This window comes from Onychostoma macrolepis, chromosome 06 (genome assembly GCF_012432095.1).
Source record: "Onychostoma macrolepis isolate SWU-2019 chromosome 06, ASM1243209v1, whole genome shotgun sequence".
Taxonomy (NCBI): domain Eukaryota; kingdom Metazoa; phylum Chordata; class Actinopteri; order Cypriniformes; family Cyprinidae; genus Onychostoma; species Onychostoma macrolepis.
Window position 1 is genome coordinate 8,687,958 of NC_081160.1, and position 21,084 is coordinate 8,709,041.

Here is a 21,084-nt window from a genome sequence, read left to right on the forward strand (position 1 = left end):
AAACTATTTTCATCACTTGAAACTAAATAAATGTTAACTTAAATACAATCAAATATTTAAAAAAATTTAACTTTTTATTTCAGCTAGTTGCCATTTTTGTTTAGTTTAATCTGAATAAAACTAAAATAACTAAGACTAAATTAACTAAAATGAATAAATAAAGATGAATAAAAATATATTTAAATTGAAAACTATTACAAGTGATTAAAAACACACAACAAAATTACTAAAACATGGAAAGAGTAAATATAAAAATAAAATCTAATTAAAATATTATCAAAATCTGTAATAGTATATCAATGATGCTAAAATAACACTGATAAGCCCATGGTAAAGCCAAGAGCAAAGTAGCTTCAAAAAGGTCATAATAATAGTAAGTAAATAATTAACAGATTTTGACATTACTGTTTCATGAACATTTTGAAATTAATCACAAATTATTTTAATATTTTTTTCTAATGGGGGTAGGAAAAAAGTTGTACTATATTAAAAGAAGTAATAAATACTTTGTTTTATATACTGTATCTTACATAACAATATATAAAATTGTCTAAATGTATGCCAATTTTATTATTTTTATTATTATTTTCACTGTATGGGCAGTTATAATTAAATTAAACACCTTCGGGGGTGCCTGTGTTTGAAGTGTCTAAAAGTGTCCAAATACATTTAAAGCCACTATGAATGAGATGAATCTATCAGTGAGTAAAAACAATTTTTGTAACTATACAGTGAATCCCAGCTCCGTATTTTATGTGCAGATGAAACCACAGATGCTGACATGTTCAACATCTTCGTTCTAACAGATCTGCGTATGATGTACAGAATAAATTATGATTTGAGAGCAGGAGGTTGCCTCGGAAGTGTGAGTCATCTGTCAGTGTTTGTGTGCTGTGAGAGCGGCCTACTGTGGCCTGACTCTACGGCAGACATTCATGAACCCCCCTCACGCCATGATCGCTCCACAATGACAGCTTTGTGAAGGATGGAAGAGAGCTGCTGTGGAAAATATTCAAGACACTGAGAGAACGAGAGAGACAATGAGAGAAAAAGAAGAGCTATCAAAGTGTTTAGTTCACAAAGCCTGCGAGTGTTCCAGCTCCACTGGAAACTTTCAGTCGTTTAGTTGAGTTTAAAGGGGGTGAGAGACAAATAGAAAGCTTGCGTCTTGTGGTAAACATGGGGTGGGGTCAGGAGGGGTCACTGTTCTCTGTGCATTCAGTGGGTGGGTGTGATGGCTTTCTGAGGCCTGTTCCGCTGTCCATTCTCTCTTCAGGTCAGCTCCAGAGACCAGTGGCGTCACAGTGACTCACAACGGACATGCCATGACAGAAAGCACAGGAACTGATGACGTCTCATCATTAAATAGCCATCTGAAAATACTAATTTCTTACATAATACAGAATTTCTTTGCATGGTGGTGTTGTTTCCTGCACAAAACCCCAACAGTTTCAAAATAAGTCAGAAAGAGCTTTATAACCAACACACACAAGGAATTTGACTCGGCGACAGGAGCTTCCAGTGCAGAAGAAAGTATGGACATAGTGCATACATACGTGATAGTAAAGACATACATATTACACAGTAGATAGGAATTATCTAATGAAAAAAACCCAAACTTCTGCTTACACACAAAATCTTTACTTGTCACACAGTTTCTGAAACCTGACACTCAAACACCAGAACCACACACCAAATATGCAAAGCCTTTGACTCTTTGAGTTTTCAATTTTATAAAACACTTTTTGCAAAACACAACGCACAATGCTCTATGTAACACACAATTATTATTATTTTTTTAATTGCTTAGACACTAAAAGTGATACTTGAGGCCCACTTAGTGGGACCATTCACTAATATACCTAATCTTTAGACCAAGTCTGAAAAACTAAAAGCACATTACATACTTTAAACTCAGTTTGATATTGTAAAACAGACTTTTTGCAAAACTCTTAACAGTTCTCTACATTACACACATCATTTGAAACTTCTTCATCTTAGTGTTTGCATTGCATGCATTATCTATCTATCTATCTATACGATATAGATTGTTTCACAGCAGCTTCACAATAGTATCAAATTCACATTCTGCTGTAAAGAAGCTCTAACCAATTAATAGTGTCATACTACAGCTCAAGTCAGTTCAGCTGCATAACTGTGTAAAATTCATCAGTCATACATACTGTATATACAGTGTATATGTGCATGTGCAAGTACATATATGTGTAAGTGCTATGACAAACTCCTGTGCTCCACTGAACAAGCAAAAGACACACAAGAGTAGTGCTTTACATTTTTCACATCTGTGTGTAGTTTGGCATGTGGCTAATTATTTTATGTTTGTGTGTAGAGTTACTATATGCAAAAATACCATTTTTAGAAAAGTTACTGTAAAACAGTGTTCAAAGAAGTGTTTGCTTTTGCAAGATGTGTGTGACGTTTTGTATGTTGTGTTTGTGTGTTTTGTGTGTAGTTTTTTGGGAAATGGAGCCATAGTTTCAAAAACTGTGTAAGCATTTTGAAGAAAAAAAAAAAAAAACAGGTGTTTGCAAATGTTTGCTTTTGAGATGTGTTTGTAATGTTTTGAATGCAGTGATTTATTTTGCAATAGATGTGAGGCATTTTGCATGTGCAATTCTTGGATTTGTTTATGAAAGTCTTGAAAAAAAGAGGCAAAGTTTTGAAAATGTGTGTAAGCAGTTGAAAAAAAAAACCCTGCAAACTTCACATTCTTGTAACTAATAAAATATGATTAAAAAATCTATTTCATTTAAATTTTTAATAATTGTAATATTAGATTAAATTAAGAATCAATAATAATAATAATAACATTAATAATAAGAATGATTATTATTATTAAATAAGAAGAAACAGAAGAAAATTATACAGTAATATAGCTAAATCAATAAATAAATGCATTTATATAAGCTGTTTAATTTTAATTATTAATAATTGTAATATTTAATAAAAATGGTGACAATAAAATATGATGATGATTAAAAAGAATAAATAGAAAAAATGGTGACAATAAAATATGATGACAATTATAAAGAAGAAGCGCTTTTACAGAATGGATTTTTCTATTATAGAATTTTCCAAAATGTTGAGAGAGAGAGAAAAAAAGAGAAACAAAGAAAGAGAGAGATATACGTACATATAAAGAGAGAGAGAGAGAGCAGGGGGAAGGGAATTAGAAAGGGTGACCCCCAGGATAGTGGAGGTCACAAGAGGTTTTCCTGGTGAGTAGTCCTTTGGGGTCTCTTTAAGCTTTGAGTGACAGGCATCCATTGTGATGGATGTGAACCGCTGCACTCTGGTTTCTATCCATTCTTATCACCAAACCAGGGCCGGTCTGAAGAGATGGCCCTCCGCAATGCATAGAATAAGGATGGCTTTCCACCACAAATGACCACCGAGTCGTTTGTGTCCATCCAGGAGGGAGAGGTTGAGCGGAGAGGAAGTGCGATTGTACTTGCCACACAATGCACAGGTGCTTGATAACTGCTCTGAGAAGACATGGACAGCGGACGGCATGACGTGGGGGGTGGGGAAGAGTTTATGCAGGGAGCAAGTCGGGTTTCCCAAAGGACGGCATTTTAATTTCTAATTCATTAATCTCCCCTGTGCAGCCATCCTGCTTTGTGGAAAACGAAGACCAATATAAGATTCACCTGACTGGCTCAAGTCAAGGTCACAAGGTATGAAATCAGAGATATACTAAGGCGCCTCATTCTTAGCGAAGAGAGAGCGAACAGGCCACAAAAGTAGGCAAATCTAAAATCAGCCGCATGAGGGAAATGACTAAATAAACATAATGTCTTAAGGAAATTGCAGGTAATCAGAAACTATAATCTTTAGATCTTTTTCATGTGTGATATAAATAGTAAGGTGTGTTTTGTTCAAAATGCTCCACAAAACAGTGCAGCAATAGTATATTTCCATTTGTTGCAATAGTTGAGGAGATAACTCAAGTCAAAGTCAAACACTGTTAACAGGAGTATAACATAAAACAGTGTGTGCGTTTGTGTGCACCCGATTCATTTGTGTGCACCAGTGGATGAATCATTAAATTTGGAACTGCTCTAAATGAATCAAACTGCATCCAATAAAGTCTGCATCCGAATATCCCTACTTTTGAAAAACGACATGAAAAGAGTATGTCTGAATTCACATTATTCATAATAAATAGTAGGAGAAAAGTACCTGGATGAGCTGCTACGCCTACTTCTGGGGAGAGTGGGGTCTTTACTATCCCATGAGGCCATTTGTGAATGGCAGTGAAACCACACAACTGACACTGGTAGGTCCCATGACAATGACAAGCCATTCATACTACATTTATTACTTCCATACTCCATTCATTTATACTACACATTAATACTATAGAACAGACTTTTTAATGGTTGCAAAGTACTTATTCAAAAGACCTTCTCTGGGAGTATGCGATATTGGACGCAACCGGTCTTGATTCATAATAACAGCATGAACAAGTCTGACACCTTTGTTTTTATCTTAGCTGACAGAATATTGTAAATATTACACACATAATATTTTTTTACTAATAAAATAAGAGTTTTAATATAGAAAATCATGTCAAAAATATATAAAACACTATACAAAGGTAAGTCCACACCAATACAAATGTTTGACATGTAAATTCAATCTAATTTTTGCATGCAAAGCTCAATCTGATTTTTGCATGCCATTTGTCTATATACCAATGCACAAGAATGCATTAAAAAAGGTTTGCATTGACGGCATCCGATTCTGAATGTTCACGTTTGTTTGACTCTGAACCGATGCATTAACAGCCAATAATTAAGAATTATAAATAATTTATAAACTATTTTCGCACCAAACACATGTACCTCTGCAAGATTTCTGTTAAAGATCGCTTCATCTGGAAAGCATGTGCTACAAACACGTCTTTAAGATGTCAGTTTTACATACATTCTAAATCATAAACATCTTAAAGACATTTTGTCACAATGTCTATTTGATGTCTAACAGGAAACGTCCTGGAGACGTATTGCCAATGACCAAATATCTGCTTCCAGATGTAAACATGCAGTCAAATAATATAGACGTCTCTCTGAAATGTATGTGTGCTATCAGGGTTGTCTTGGTGTAAACAGTCAATGGAAATTTCCCATCATACTAGAAAAACGAATGTGTGTTGCTCAGTACTTTTTGTAGTGTAATAGTTCTCACAGATTTTCTCTCTCTCACACACACAATGTGGTTATATTCTTACACCTTTGTGGGTGTACAATAATTCCTATTTGAGTTAGAAATCAAGACAATATTTCATATTCCCACTGCTGTCTGAGGGACTGTAGAGTATTATGATCTGTCTGCCTGGAGGCAGAGAAATGGTCAGGGAAAATGGTGACAAAAGAGACGCTAAAACACAGAGAGCCTACTGTTTATAGTTACTTTCCCCACACACACAGAATGAGAGAGAAACAAACAAAACAAGAGAGACTAGGGAGACAGACAAAAGAATCAGCTCAAGGAATGGTGGGAATTTTATTCTTCTGAAGACTTAAAGAATGGGAATAGTGATTTCTCATGTGCTAAAAGAAAGAACCAGAAACGATAGCGCTGTGAGATGGGAAAGAGGCCCACTTCACTTCAGTGGTCTTGCTGGTGCTGGATTCAGCGTTTCCTCATTCACACACACTTCTTTGTAACTTCTCTGTTCTATCTCTTCCCAGACAATGCAACCTCACATCACAAAAGCAATCTGATCGTCATCAAATCAAGAGTTAATCATTATTTCACCATCCATCTTGCTGTTTTCATCATTTTGGGTGACGGGAAAACCTGACGAGTGATCCGGTCCAGGATTACAGATGACTCTGAGTTGATTGGGAACTGTACTTCAATGGTCAACGTTCGGCTCTTAAGATAAATCCCGCCATTCCCTCAGCATCATTCCTCTCACATTCTCTAATTAGTTTTCAGTGTGCTAGAAGAAGATGGATTATCACCTAATATCTCCTCTCAAAAATTACAATATGATTTAAACATGTCTCTATCTTTGACAAAGAGGAAAAAGTTCATGTTAGATCAACATGAAACTGTTTATTGGGCTGTCAGTATTTTCTAATAATAATTATTTTTAATAATAATAATAATCAACAACAAAATTGACCCAATATATTGGGTAATTTTATTTTATTATATTTTGTTTCGTTTTGTTTTATTACAACGTTGAAACCACAGTGAAAGAACTGTGAGAAGTGACAAGACAGATATTGTGTTTAAGACAACGAATAATGAAAAAAATCCTCCTTTTAATGAATAAAATGAATGAAAACATGCAGAAAAACATGAACTTGAAAAAACATGGTAGAGAAGAGTGGGGTAAGATGAGCCATTTTGTTACATATGTGGTCCTCAAGATATGGGAGAATGAGGAAGAAGTATAATGAAAATATCTAAAGTATTTTCCTATCATTTTAAATGATCAGAATAACTATGACAGAGGGTGCTAAAATATTGCTTCTTTTAAAAAAGTGTTCCCATGGCTTAAGGGGTAAGTTGATCTGAGTCAGTGGGTAAGATGCACAATCTGGGTGTAAACTGACCATCTGACTGAATCTGATTCAAACCCATGTGAAATTTTAAAGATAATTTACCTCTTTTAAAACTAATTTAATAATCAAATTTCCTTTTACAAACAGTCATTTCTTATCTTAAAGCTAGCTTAAAGAACACAATACCAAACTATTTAAGTTTAAATTGCAGTCCTTAATTGTTTGCATTTCTGAAACCATATGTTGAACACCAAAGTTGTATAACCTTCCAAAAAACAGACTTAACAGAAAGTTTATTAAGTAAAATTAAACAAAAACTGAATTAAAATGAAGAAATAAATGTCACCGAAACTAATAAACATTTTAGTCAAAATATTCTTGTGATGGTAGCTTTTCTGCAATGTCAAACAGGCCATTAAGGACTATACTGTATATGATTATAATGTGATGAAAAGCATCTTCTGGTTCTTATCAGAGAAGGTTTTGGTGCACTTGAACGCTGTCCCTATCAAATAAACTACAAATCATATGTATACATATATGATCAACTAAACAGTTGCATAATATTTCATTGAAATACAAGTTTATACGTCAGAGATTTAACTTAATTTAAAGGATTTCAAATTAAAATTTCCTGATAATTTACTCACCCCCAAGATGTTTATGTATTGAAAAGAAATTAAGGTTTTTGATGAAAATATTCCAGGATTTTTCTCCATATAGTGAACTTCAATGGACTCCAAACGGTTGAAGGTCAAAATTACAGTTTCAGTGCAGCTTCAAAGGGTTATACACGATACCATATGATGAATAAGGGTCTTATCCAGCGAAACGATCGGTCATTTAAAAATAAAAATAAAAACGTATATGCTTTTTAAACACAAATGCTCGCCTTGCTCTGTTCTGCGATGCGCGTTCATGACTTGACATAATACGTAATTACGTTGAAAAGGTCACGCTTGACGAAGTACCGCGTCAGTGTTTACAAGTTGAACGTGCAAATACTAAGTCAAACGCCGCTTACAAAAAAAGGGAGTTAAAAGGTAAAACAACGATGTTGGACGATTTTGAACTTGGAGGAGAAGATGAGGTGGAGTTTTTCGCCCTGCCCTACCTTTTTGAACCGGAGTACACAGAGGAAGAAATTAGGCAGATGGAGGACACTGCTGCAGCGACACAAACCTCTCAAGCGTGACCTAATTAGATATTACATGAACGCGCATCGCAGAACAGAGCAAGGCCAGCATTTTGTACATATACATTTTTTTTTTTCAAATGACCGATCATTTCGCTATATAAGACCCTTATTCATCGTATGGTATCGTTTATAGCTCTTTCTAGCTGCACGGAAACTGTAATTTTGACCTTCAACCGTTTGGAGTCCATTGAAGTTCACTATATGGAGAAAAATCCTGGAATGTTTTCATCAAAAACCTTAATTTCTCTTCGACTGAAGAAAGAAATACATAAACATCTTGGATGAAATGGGGGTGAGTAAATTATCAGGAAATTTTAATTTGATTTGAACTAATCCTTTAAGTGCCTCATGGTGGGGTAAGTCAAAATGTTGGCTCAATTTACCCCATAGCTGCCATTTTGAAGGGAAAAAAAATAGCAAGCTTTCCAATTCAGACTAATATTTAGCTAAATGATTTGCATGGTTGCTAAATCACCTATTTTTAGACCTGGATAAATTTGCTTGCCATTTGATCTGTTATGCTACAATTTTACTTTGACAAGGCAAAAACTGTTAAAGTAAATGGGTGCCTTCCACTTCTCCCATGTGTTTCTATTTTTCACAGTCTGGCAGAAATGATGGATGTTTCCAAAATGCATGGTCACATGACAGTAAAAGTGTACAGTTGCCAAGATACAGGGGGTGGGTCAACTTACCCCACTCTCCCCTATATGTTTAACTGGTTTTGCGATCAGTATACAAATGAAGACTTGAAGCCATATCTCAGTTCCCGTCAAACATAAGCTAAGGCTCTCACCACAGTTTGGGTAATAACACAGTGTCTGCTGCTCTGGGTCAATGGGTGGCATCATCTCTTCAGCAGCCTCAGCTGGGTCCTAATGGTGTTTGGCGCTTTTGGCACTGCAGACTTTTAGGAAAATAAGTCTCCCGAAACGCACTTTTCACACTCTCACTAGTTCATTTAATTTGCATGCATCACTTTTTTTATTTTATTTATTTATTTATTAAGTTTTGAACATTTTCATCACAGGATCATTTCAACCACATCTCAGTTCATTAAAAAAAATAATAATAATTCTTGAAAGGTCAGGTTAAGAATGATAATCATTTTCACACAAAATATAAAACATATAAGTAGATCAGATAATACAAAAACAATAGGCCTACATATGTTTATTTCACAAATTAGTTTTAAAAGTAATATTTTTAAAATCTAATTTTCATAGAATGTGGGACAAAGTTAAAACAATAACCTATAAATAAAAGGCATTTAAAAAGTAGATGATGAAATAAATAATAAAGACATGATGAAATTTTTCTAAGGAACACCCACCTACAGATTACACCACTCACTTGTGATTTTATCTTTATTTTATGTTTTTTATTTATTATTTTAAACATTTAATTCTGTCTAAGATTTTTATAGGAGCACTTCCAATATTTATCACAACCCATATTTATTGCTGCTACCATACAAAGAAATAAAATGCTAAGTTTGATTCATAACGTTTTCCTTCTGAAATCTTTTTGCACTAGCCTTCTTCCTCAACTTCTTTGCCAGTTTTTAGAGGAATATTTGTTTGCCGCTGCCTGTGAGTGTTGAGGATGTGGTATTTACCGTATTTACACACCACAGCGCTCATCTCTACTCAGCCCTCTGGGTGGCATTTAAACCCCTCAGTCCTTCAGTATTAAATCGTCCTCTGTCCTTCATGAAGGACCTGAGGGACAGACCCATCCCAGACCTCTCATTTCTCTGTCATTTTCCCCTTAATTACTTCCTATACATGCCTGTTTGTAATATCCACCTTGTCCTCTGTGCAGTTTGTTAGGAAAAGACCCTCACTTTAATCTGTACACTATTAGGATTTCTTGCACCACATATAATACCAAGGTAATGATTATTTTAACCTAATGTACACCACTTGTTGTTTTCTCTTCACATAGTATTTTTCCAGACGCCTTCATAATAGCTCATCTCTTCCATAAGAGATCATTGGATGACTCATTAATCATCCTTAGGACACAGAAGCCATTTTTGTCATAAAACAGCGTGGTCAGAATTGTTACAACAGAAAGTTTACATGTTTAATGAGCCATGAACATGTGAGTGGATGCATGTAGTGTGAGGATTTTTGTTTTAACGATGCTGTTTGCAAAGGCTTGATTAAAAACCCTTCATCCAGCACGTTTTGAGCAAGTCAAAAGCTGGCAAGACAAAACAGGTGTAATAAGTCTCTTAAATGTGTGTATTTGCAGGTTGCTATGGCAGCTCCAGCTCATGCTCTTTTGTGCTTGTAATTTTCAATAAAGGCACAGCCTAACAATTCTGGACTGAGGGGTAATCATTAATTGAATGAATGAATGAACAAATGTATAGGGTTTTGTAAAAATATAAATAAATATATTTTGATACCTGTCTCAGGTATTATACATATAAATATGTTTTGTTGTGTGTATAATTAGACATAGGCTGTTTAATTAAAATATTGTGTGTATTGTAGTACATTGTATGTGATGTGCTGTGAAGATGAAATTAAATTAGATTTTTTACCTCATTATTATTATTACTACCACTTATAATTTAGAAATGTGTTATAAATTATTTACAAATACAAACTGTTTAATTTCTCTTGATTTTATTTATTTTGCACTAGCTTTGAAGTGTATTAGCATCAATCGTAGCAATATCAGTTTTCAGTTACCAATGATGTCAGTTATAATTAATTTTTTGCAAGTTTCCAGTGGAAAAAAAATTGTCACTACTAATAAATATTATTTTACTCTCCATCATATTTAACATTTCTTTTAAATTCCTTGGACAAGTGACACATTCCAGTGTGTGTGTGCGCGCGCTCTAATTGGCCTTATGGGGGAGGTGATCTTGCACAGAGATCAGGTTAATGAGGATGTTAATATAAACATAATGGACATTTCCCACAGGAAACAATGTCCTGTTGTTCTGGACATGAAAATTAAGACATTGTGGGGTTGCGGACGAGTCAATTAGTAAAATTTGAAACTGTACTTACATCGTCACACAATAAAAATGTGCCAATCATTTTCATCAGTTTGGCAGGACCTTTCAGCGATGTTTATTCACATATTTCTACATCAGTGTGAACTGTTTTGAAAAATGCTGTAAAATCTTTAAACACATAAAGTAAAAACAGAAAGGTTTTGGCATTGAAAGAATAGAGGCTATTAACATGTGTGCTCAAGAGCTGTTATCACAAGGATGAGAGATCTATTAGCAAGTGCTTGTTTGTGTAGATGCAGCTTTTTACTTGAAAATGAAGACTGCAGTAGATCAGGCAGGCTAAGAGAGAGAGATCAACAAAAAACTGAAGACAAATAACAAAATTATCAACAAAAATATTATTTTAATTATTTTAGTTTGCTAGACTGCTCCTGGTGTTTTTCAGACAGGCTATTTATAATCGATTATTGATTGTCATTCGAATCAGAATTTGTACAATGAATATTCATGGGAGTATGTGACAGCGCGGCTGTGTAAAACGATTCTTTGTGCTCGCAGCACTGCGGTCTTTTGTTGGGTTTTTGGCCTTTCGCAGTACACCATGTAAGGAAATGTGCTCTGTAAGTGATAGTGAGTTAGCACTCCCTCCTAATCAGCCCCCAGCTCACCTCTTCCTACCAGGATATAATCCTAAGCAGCCCACCCCCAAATCCCCTTTATAAAACCTAATTAAATCATGCTAATGCCCATATTCCCTGGATATGACTGGCTTGGCAGATTTGAAACCAGCCAATTATGGGGTTAATCAGACCCTTGGTAATAAAGTTTCCCTCTCTCCTATACATTTGAAATGAAGCCAGAATCCTGAATTGGAGAGAGAGAGATCAGGTGTATTATATGGTCTGATTTGCACATTTCCGCAACCACCGTTGCTATTGAGATTGTCACAACCCCCCAAAATATTTAGATCATCCGATATGGGTTTTTCAAAGGTTGATAGGTAAATTATTACATTCCCCTTCTCATTCCTGAATTTGCGGTTAGATCCATGGTTGAATCATTGTGTCCAAAATGTTAAATTTGCAGCATTTGAAGTACTCAAGAAGTAAGGAGACAAAACAGTCTTGATTGGAAATCATGGGTTCAGGCCTCAAATGATTGCTGCATCAAAGCATTTCTAATACTATGTTATTATTCTTATTGTAACGTAGATATTCCGACAGATGCCTATCCAGATTTTGGGAAGAATGATTTTTTTCTCCTTATCTTTTCTTATCTATCTGTCCTTTGAGTGATTGGAGCATGTACAGATGACAAGTACAATGACTGTTACCCTCCTCATCACACACACACACACACACACGCACGACAGATCCACTCACAGAGAGTGACAGACTGAGAGGAGAGCATTGTCACATATCTTCTAAGAGCTTCTGATCTAAAGATGTCACTTACAACCTAAAAAGAACAAGAAAAGTGACAGATGTTTATTCAAAAAAGACTTTTTTCCCCCCTTTCTTTGACATAGGCCCTATCAGATCTATTTCTCACTCTGAAAGATACGAAGTCCGGTTCCTGCAGATGTGAGCTGATCGGATGTGATACTCTCAGCTTGAAGTCTTGTTTTTGCAGTCTGGTACAACAGAGAGAGAAAGACAAGTAGAATAGTGAGGGGGTCTCTTCTTTACTGCACACCCTAATGAGAGCTTCCCTGTTTAATTAATGTCTCAAGAATATTAATTTTGACCAAATCAATTAAGTAGCGGGTTAAGTAGGGGTGGTTTTTCTCAAAGCTATTCCCTGCGTAAAAGGAAACAAACACAAACAGGAGAGTGAGCCGGATGCTTATTATTGTGCATGCATCATTTCACCAGGCCTTGCGTTCCCTGCTGACTCTGGCTAATTCTAATTAAGACTAATGAAAGTCTCATTTATGAGAAAGCCTGAGACAGGTATGCAAACATTCAGGGTGGCTATGGCTCGCATGATAATGACCTCAGTACCACTTGTTAATTTAAGACCTGCCTCCTTAGCAATTAGGCTGCCTGACACACCACAATTCTCTCTCTCTCTCTCTCTCTCTCTCTCTCTCTCTGTGTGTGTGTGTATGTATGGGTGACTGGATGAAGCCTGAGATCTTTATTCTGTTTCCCCAGTCACACACCTAAAATCCTAATGATCCACCTGAGAAACAGACGATATTTGATCTCTCTCTCACTCACTCACTCTCTTTAACACACACACACCTTGGTCTCTATTGCATAATCTTGGCATACATAGATAAGAACAACACTTTGTGCGTTAAGAAAATAAATAGCTAAATCCATATTACAATGGAAGAATGTGATATTGTCGCAAGTGTTTGTTTAACGTCGCGAGGCTCGATATCGCTAAAGCCATGAATCACAACACGCCTCTATCCGGTTCTCGTGACGTCATCCGCGCTGCGCGTCCCTTATTATTCCAGTCATTATGGTTAAACGTCGCTAATAATAGTAATGGTGATAATGCATGTCGTGACACACTTATGGTTGTCGATGGCCGCATTACTGGCGCCTAGTTTGACAGCTCGTTTCTTAAGGGTGTTTCATAATGAACCCATTCGGGCTAGTTGCCAATAGCCTAACTGTGGTTTGAGTCAAAAGTCTAGTTTTATGCTTATTTTAATTTATACAGCAACATTTTTGAATGTTTTGTATGTTGTGTTCAAACATATTTTTGTACGCAACATTTGCTGTTTTATCATTTGCTGTTTCATGACAGTTTTGCTAAAAAGCCATTTGTGATCTTGGACCACAAAACCAGTCATAAGTAGCACAGGTATATTTGTAGCAATAGCCAACATTGTATGGGTCAAAGTTATCGATTTTTCTTTTATGCCAAAAATCATTAGGATATTAAGTAAAGATCATGTTCCTTGAAGATATTTTGTAAATTTCCTAATGTAAATATATCAAAACTTATTTTTTTATTAGTAATATACATTGCTAAGAAATTAATTTGGACAACTTTTAAGGCGATGCTCTCAATTTATATATATATATTATATATATATATATATATATATATATATATATATATATATATATATATATATATATATATTAAAATATATATATTTTTTTTTTTTTTTTTTTTTTTTAAATTGCATACCATAAATAAGGAAATGAGGCATGCTGATATTTGGTTATGAACTTTATAAGTTATTAGTTTTATTACATGCTTGTTTTTTCATCCTTTCCTCTTTATTTTGTACACAGATGGTTTGTCAATGGCTTTGCACTGGTATTGTTTTTAGACCCCAAGTGAATTGCTTTAATATCAGCAGAGCTAGCAATATAAAAGACCTTCGCATTTATGAATTGTAGTCTGCAATCTGCTCCCTCAAGCCTCCAAATATCTCCAGTCTGTTCTTGTAAAAAAAAATAAAACTACATTACACAACTATAGCCTACATTTCCTAAAGGCCTTTACTGTATGCAGTTTCACAATCTTATGAATATTATAATCACTGTCACATCTCCTCTGTGTGGTCATATTCTTTAGCGAACTCCTCTGTTCTGATGTCTTATCCTGCAGGTTTCATTACACCCGTCCTAATCCTCTCACACACTTGCCACAACACAGGGCACGGGGTCGCATGTCAGCTAGATTTGTACCAGATTATTCTCCACAATTAATGGCTGTTCAGGCTGGAGGGGTCAGCGAAAGTAGACAACCCCGCAAAGCTACGGCAAACACTGAAAATTAGGAGCAGAGGACTTTAACGCTGTCATTCATATCTCCAGATGACCTTTAGTGAGGCTTCGTTTCTTCTCCTCTATTTGCAGGAACTGGAGGAAAAGGTCTAATTGGTTTTTCATCCTTTTTTTTAAGGTTGGAAAGTGCTGTCAGCAGGGTCAGTCAGTGTCATCATAGGTAGACAACATGCAGGACTTTTCTTATTGTCACCGAGTGTTGATGATGACCAATATACCTCTGTCCCGTCCTGGAATTACTAAACTGGGAACAAAGTCTATTAGATGCTGTTATTTTCATATCAACATGATGGGGTTTGAGGGTCTAAACAAAGTTAATCAGGTTCAATTAGGTTTTTAAAAGGTGACAAAGGTTTGAAAATATGTAAAAAAAAAAAAAAAGAAAGACGTTTTTCAAATGATGAAATGAATGTGTGTTTAACCTGTATGTATACTACAAGTCAAAAGTTTAGAAACAATTAATCATTAATTGATCATTTTTAATGTTTAATGTTAAAGCTTCTTATGCTCACCAAAAGTAAAAAATGATATTGTAAAATATTATCACAATTTAATTGATACTGTTTTATATTGGAATATATTCCTATTATTTAATTTCTTCCTTTGATTTGCTGCTCAAGAAACATTTCTTATTATTATCAGTGTTAAATATTATCAAACAATCATGCATTAAATATTTGGGGATAAGCAAGATTTAAAATATAATTAAAAAAATAGTAATTATAATAATGATAATAATAATTAAACATATTATTATTTATAATTATTATTAATATTATTATTTATAATGAAAAATAATTATAATAAAACTTCAATAAGGATGCATTAAATTGCTCAAAAGCAAAAGTGACAGTATGACATAATGTTACAAAAGATTTCATTTTCGAATAAGTGATCAGATCCTTTGAACTTTCTATTAATTAAAGAATCCTGAAAAAATCTAAATATTAATACAAATATTAAGCAGCAAAAACTGTTTTTAACTGTTACATATTATATTAAGAACCATTATATATAATTGGGCAACAAAATAACTGATTATTATACAGAATGAACATATTAGAATGATTTCTGAAGGATCATGTGACACTAAAAACTGGAGTAATGGCTGCAGAAAATTCAGCTTTGCCATTACAGGAATCAATTACATTTTAAAATATAATAAATTGTAAATTACAAATATAATACCATTTTACTATTTCTTTTTTTTTTTTCAACTGCTTACACACAAAATCTTTACTTGTCACACAATTTCTGAAAGCTGACACTCAACCACACACCAAATCTGCAGAACCATACACTAATTCTCAGCCTTTGACTCTTTTTGCAAAACACAACACACAATTCTCTATGTAAAACACAAAAATCTAACAGGAATTAATATTAAAGCAAAGATGTTTGCAAATGTTTGCTTTTGAGATGTGTTTGTGATATTTTGAATGCAATGCTTCATTTTGCACGAGATGCGAGGCATTTTGCATTTTGTGTGTGCAATTCTTGGATTTGTGTGTAAAGTTTTGGAAAAAAGAGGCAAAGTTTTGAAAATGTGTGCAAGCAATTATAAATAAACTATATATGTGGCCAATTAAGTTGAGCCTTGGTCAGTATAAGAGACTTCTTTCAAAAAATATTTTAAAAATCACAGTTATGCCAAACCTTTGACCAGTTGTGTATTAGCATAAGACCAACACCTGAGTATGTGGTGTATGTGGATATCAGTGCATTGGAGTAAGGTATATGTGTGTGTGTGTCAGCAGCACTGTATGCAGTGTGGGGGTGTTGCAGACAGGGGGGTTGTTGGGATTGTTGACAATTGACCTTTAGTGCAGTCAGTGTGCTTTCAGCTGCATACAGAGAAACGGCATGACAGCACACTGTCTCTGCTCAGGATGCCAAAGCCTCTGTGAGCGTGTGAGTGAATGTGCGTGTGTGTGTGTGTGTGTGTGTGTGTGTGTGTGTGTGCATGTGCGTGTAAGAGGCTAGGTCAGGAAAAGATTGGGTAACCAAGGAATATGATATTTCAGAAATCAAAACTGTTTAAATGGGTTAATTAATATTTTAAATTGCATAAAATTCATACAATTAATACAAAATGGAAAGTATAGTCTAAAATGAAAATTGTCAGAATTTTCAGAAGCTCTCAAATCCCATTTGTTTGCATGCATATCACTGCGTGAAAAGAGTCAAATCTAGTCATATCTGGTCATGGTAAACTACCATGGTAAACATGGTAAGCTATGTTATATAATACAGTAAAATTTCCAGAAATACCCAGATACTTGGCGTACTCGCATATTCAGGAATCTATGCATCAAGATGAAATTTAAGAGCAATGACAGAGAAAATACATACATAATATAGGCTATATTTCAGTCTGTTTACAATGCCATTATAGGGTTTCAAAAGATTTTGTAAGTCGTATGAACTACAACCCGAATTCCGGAAATGTTGCAACGTTTTTTAAATTTGAATAAAATGAAAACTAAAATAATTTCAAATCACATGAGCCAATATTTTATTCACAATAGAACATAGATAACATAACAAATGTTTAAACTGAGAAATTTTACAATTTTTTGCACAAAATGAGCTCATTTCAAATTTGATGCCTGCTACATGTTTACCATGATGTAGCATCTCCTCCTCTTTTCACCTCTTGTGGGCATCGAGGTTAAGAGTTTCTGGAGTTTTGGTGTTGAAATTTGGTCCCATTCTTGCCTGATATAGGTTTCCAACTGCTGAAAAGTTTGTGGACGTCTTTGACGTTTTTTTTGTTCAATGATGTGACAAATGTTCTCTATAGGTGAAAGATCTGGACTGCAGGCAGGCCAATTCAGCACCCGGACTCTTCTACTACGAAGCCATGCTGTTGTAATAGCTGCAGTATGTGGTTTTGCATTGTCCTGCTGAAATACACAAGGCCTTCCCTGAAATAGACGTCATCTGGAGGGGAGCATATGTTGCTCTAAAACCTTTATATACCTTTCAGCATTCATAGTGCCTTCCAAAACATGCAAACTGCCCATACCGTTTGCACTTATGCACCCCCATACCATCAGAGATGCTGGCTTTTGAACTGAACGCTGATAACATGCTGGAAAGTCTCCTTTTAGCCCGGAGGACACGGCATCCATGATTTCCAACAAGAATGTCAAATTTGGACTCGTCTGACCATAGAACACTTTTTCACTTTGAAACAGTCCATTTTAAATGAGCCTTGGCTCACAGAACATGACGGCGCTTCTGGACCATGTTCACATATGGCTTCCTTTCTGCATGATAGAGCTTTAGCTGGCATCTGCAGATGGCACGGCGGATTGTGTTTACCAACAGTGGTTTCTGGAAGTATTTCTGGGCCCATTTAGTAATGTCAATGACAGAATCATGCTGATGAGTGATGCAGTGTCATCCGAGGGCCCGAAGACCACGGGCATCCAACAAAGGTCTTTGGCCTTGTCCCTTACACACAGAGATTTCTCCAGTTTCTCTGAATCTTTTGATGATGTTATGCACTGTAGATGATGAGATTTGCAAAGCCTTTGCAATTTGACGTTGTGAAACGTTGTTTTTAAAGTATTCCACAATCTTTTTATGCACTCTTTCACATATCGGAGAGCCTCTGCCCATCTTTATTTCTGAGAGACTCTGCCTTTCTAAGACATCCCTTTTATAGCTAATCATGTTACAGACTTGATGTCAATTACCTTAATTAGTTGCTAGATGTTCTCCCAGCTGAATCTTTTCAAAATTTCTTGCTTTTTCAGCCCTTTGTTGCCCCTGTGCCAACTTTTTTGAGACCTGTAGCAGGCATCAAATTTGAAATGAGCTCATTTAGTGGATAAAATTTCTCTGTTTAAACATTTATGTTGTCTATGTTCTATTGTGAATATGTTGGCTCATGTGATTTTAAAGTCTTTTAGCTTTCATTTTATTCAAATTTAAAAAACGTCCCAGCATTTGCTACGTTGATCGTGTTAGGATCCTTGCTGTCTATGGGAGGGTCAGAGAGGTCTCGGGATACATCAAAAATATCTTACTTTGTGTTCCAAAGATGAACGGAGGTCTTACGGGTTTGGAATGACATGAGGGTGAGTAATTAATGACAGTATACATTTTTTCAGGATAAGAAGAACAGCATTTATTTGAAACATAACTTTTGTAAAATTAGAAATGTCTTTTATCACTTTAGAGCAATATAATGTCCTTGCTGAATTGAAGTATTAATTTCTCTTTCTTTCTTTCTTTCTTTCTTTCTTTCAATAAAAGTTACCATAATTAAGTTACCATATCTCAAATATTTACATACTTAATAATATGAATATTATATTCTGTTAAATATTTGAAACATCTTTAATTGACCCCATCAGAAATGTCACACTTAATTTGTCAACATAATATTTTTGCTTTGTTTAGTGTATATATAATATTTCACCTCTAAACAAAAAACTGTATCCACATTGTAATGGAATAATCTTTTCTCTCTCTCCGTCCAGTGTCACAGTATACGTGGGTCTGATGACTGTCTGACTCATCAGCCTCAAACCAATAGGGACACATATCCATTCACATCGCAACAAAAACAAAACAGAGATCTTGCATTGATAGCAGGGCAACACAAAGATGTCTCTAGCAAAATCTTGGAAAGAGTTGCAAATTCCTCCACATCCCACAATGCTTTGTTTTATTGTTGTGCTGTGCATCACCTCGTTGGCATGCCGACAAAGGGAATCCTCCAGTCACTGCCAGTAACAGAGCACCTCCGCAGTCACAGTACACTGTCAGTAAAATACAGAACACAAGGAACCAATAGTATTTGGGCTTATTATAATCAACATGTGGGTGTTTGGGACAGCTTTTCTAAAAGTCCATGATTCTATCATGTAACATTTTAGCATACTGTTGAAAAAACTTCATGCAAGTGTTATTTAAAAGTGAAATCTGAATCAGAAGAGAAATATACACAGGTCAAGCATAATTTATAGGTGAAAACAGTCTAAAACAGTTCTAAACAAATATGTAGGAAGTGTTATAATGGATTATGGACTCACTGCAAAGGATCCATTTGTGAACAAGTGATTTAATGCAAAATTTCTCCAGATCTGTTAAGATGAAGGAACAAACTTATCTACATCTTGGAAGACCTGAATGTAAGTAAATTTTCAGCATTTTTTATTTTTATTTTTGGGAGAACTGTTACTTTAATGTTATTGTATTATGCACACTTTAGTTTTTCAGCTTCGGACCATCTATTACCTCAAAAGAACAGTCTAAAAACGAAAATTATATCATTATTTACTCACCCTCATGTCATTCAAAACCTGTATGCATTTCTTATTTTCCTTTGGATCACTATATATATATATATATATATATATATATATATAATTCATTACTAGAGGCGTGCCTCAGGGCTCAGCTTTGGGCACTCTTCTGTTTATTATTTATCTATTGCCTTTAGGACAAATTTTCTGTAAATTTGGTATAAATTTAAATAGTTGTGCTGATGACACCCAGCTCTATTTGTCTTCAAGCCTAATTCAACATTATCACCTTCCTCTCTTTTGCTTTGTTTACCTGTAATTAAATCATGGTTTACATTAGTGAGAATACTGAAATGAAATTAACAGGCACTAAATCAAAACTGCAAAATTTTGAAAGTTTTACATTGACTATCAATAATTCTGTTATCTCGTTTTATTTTTTGAGGCACATGTAAATAGTATTACTTGGTCAGCATATTATCATTTACGAAATATTAATCGTCTTTGACCATTGCTTTCTGCTAAAAGTACTGCTGTCCTTGTACATGCATTCGTTACATCTCGTATTGACTATTGTAATTCTCTTCTCAACTTCAAATGGTCCAGAATTCAGCAGCTCAGCTCAGAACACTACTGAACACCACCTCTTCTTGTGTATTCACCTACCCGCAGAGGTGGACAGAAACGAAGTAAATTTACTTGAGTATTGTACTTAAGTACACTTTTTAAGTATCTGTACTTTACTTGAGTACAGTGTTGGGTGTAACGCGTTACTAAGTAACGCGTTACTGTAATTAAATTACTTATCCACTGAAAAAGTAAAGTAAGGGATTACTGTTCATTTTTGGGTAATTTAATTACAGTTACTTATAAAGTACTTGCGTTACATACACTAAATAATTTCAACAGTTCTAAAATCAATATTGAATTTGAAATCTAAAGTTACCATCTAAAGATAAAATTGAATGCAGCGGCGTTAACCCTCCGCGCGCCGGTTCGTTCACTTTCAGATTTTCCTGATTCACAGAGAAACCTTAAATACTCAGATACATATAAGTAGGGTTGCCAACCGTCCCGTGTTAGCCAAGACCGTGCTGCCGCGACTGAGAGCGGCTCGACGGTGTTTAGTGTCCCGCAGCAGCAGCGAGAGCAAGTGACTTCAGCACAGCTGAAGAGTTCTGCGTTCAAATGCACGCAATTAGGCTAAATCTTACCGCAAAGCCCCAGCAAACACGATCATGAATGTGTCCGCAGGAAATAGTAAGGACCTATTTGAATTATTTACTAATAAACTAATGTTTTAGTCCCTGTCACAAGGCTGAAGTTGCTGATCCTGACTCGCTGT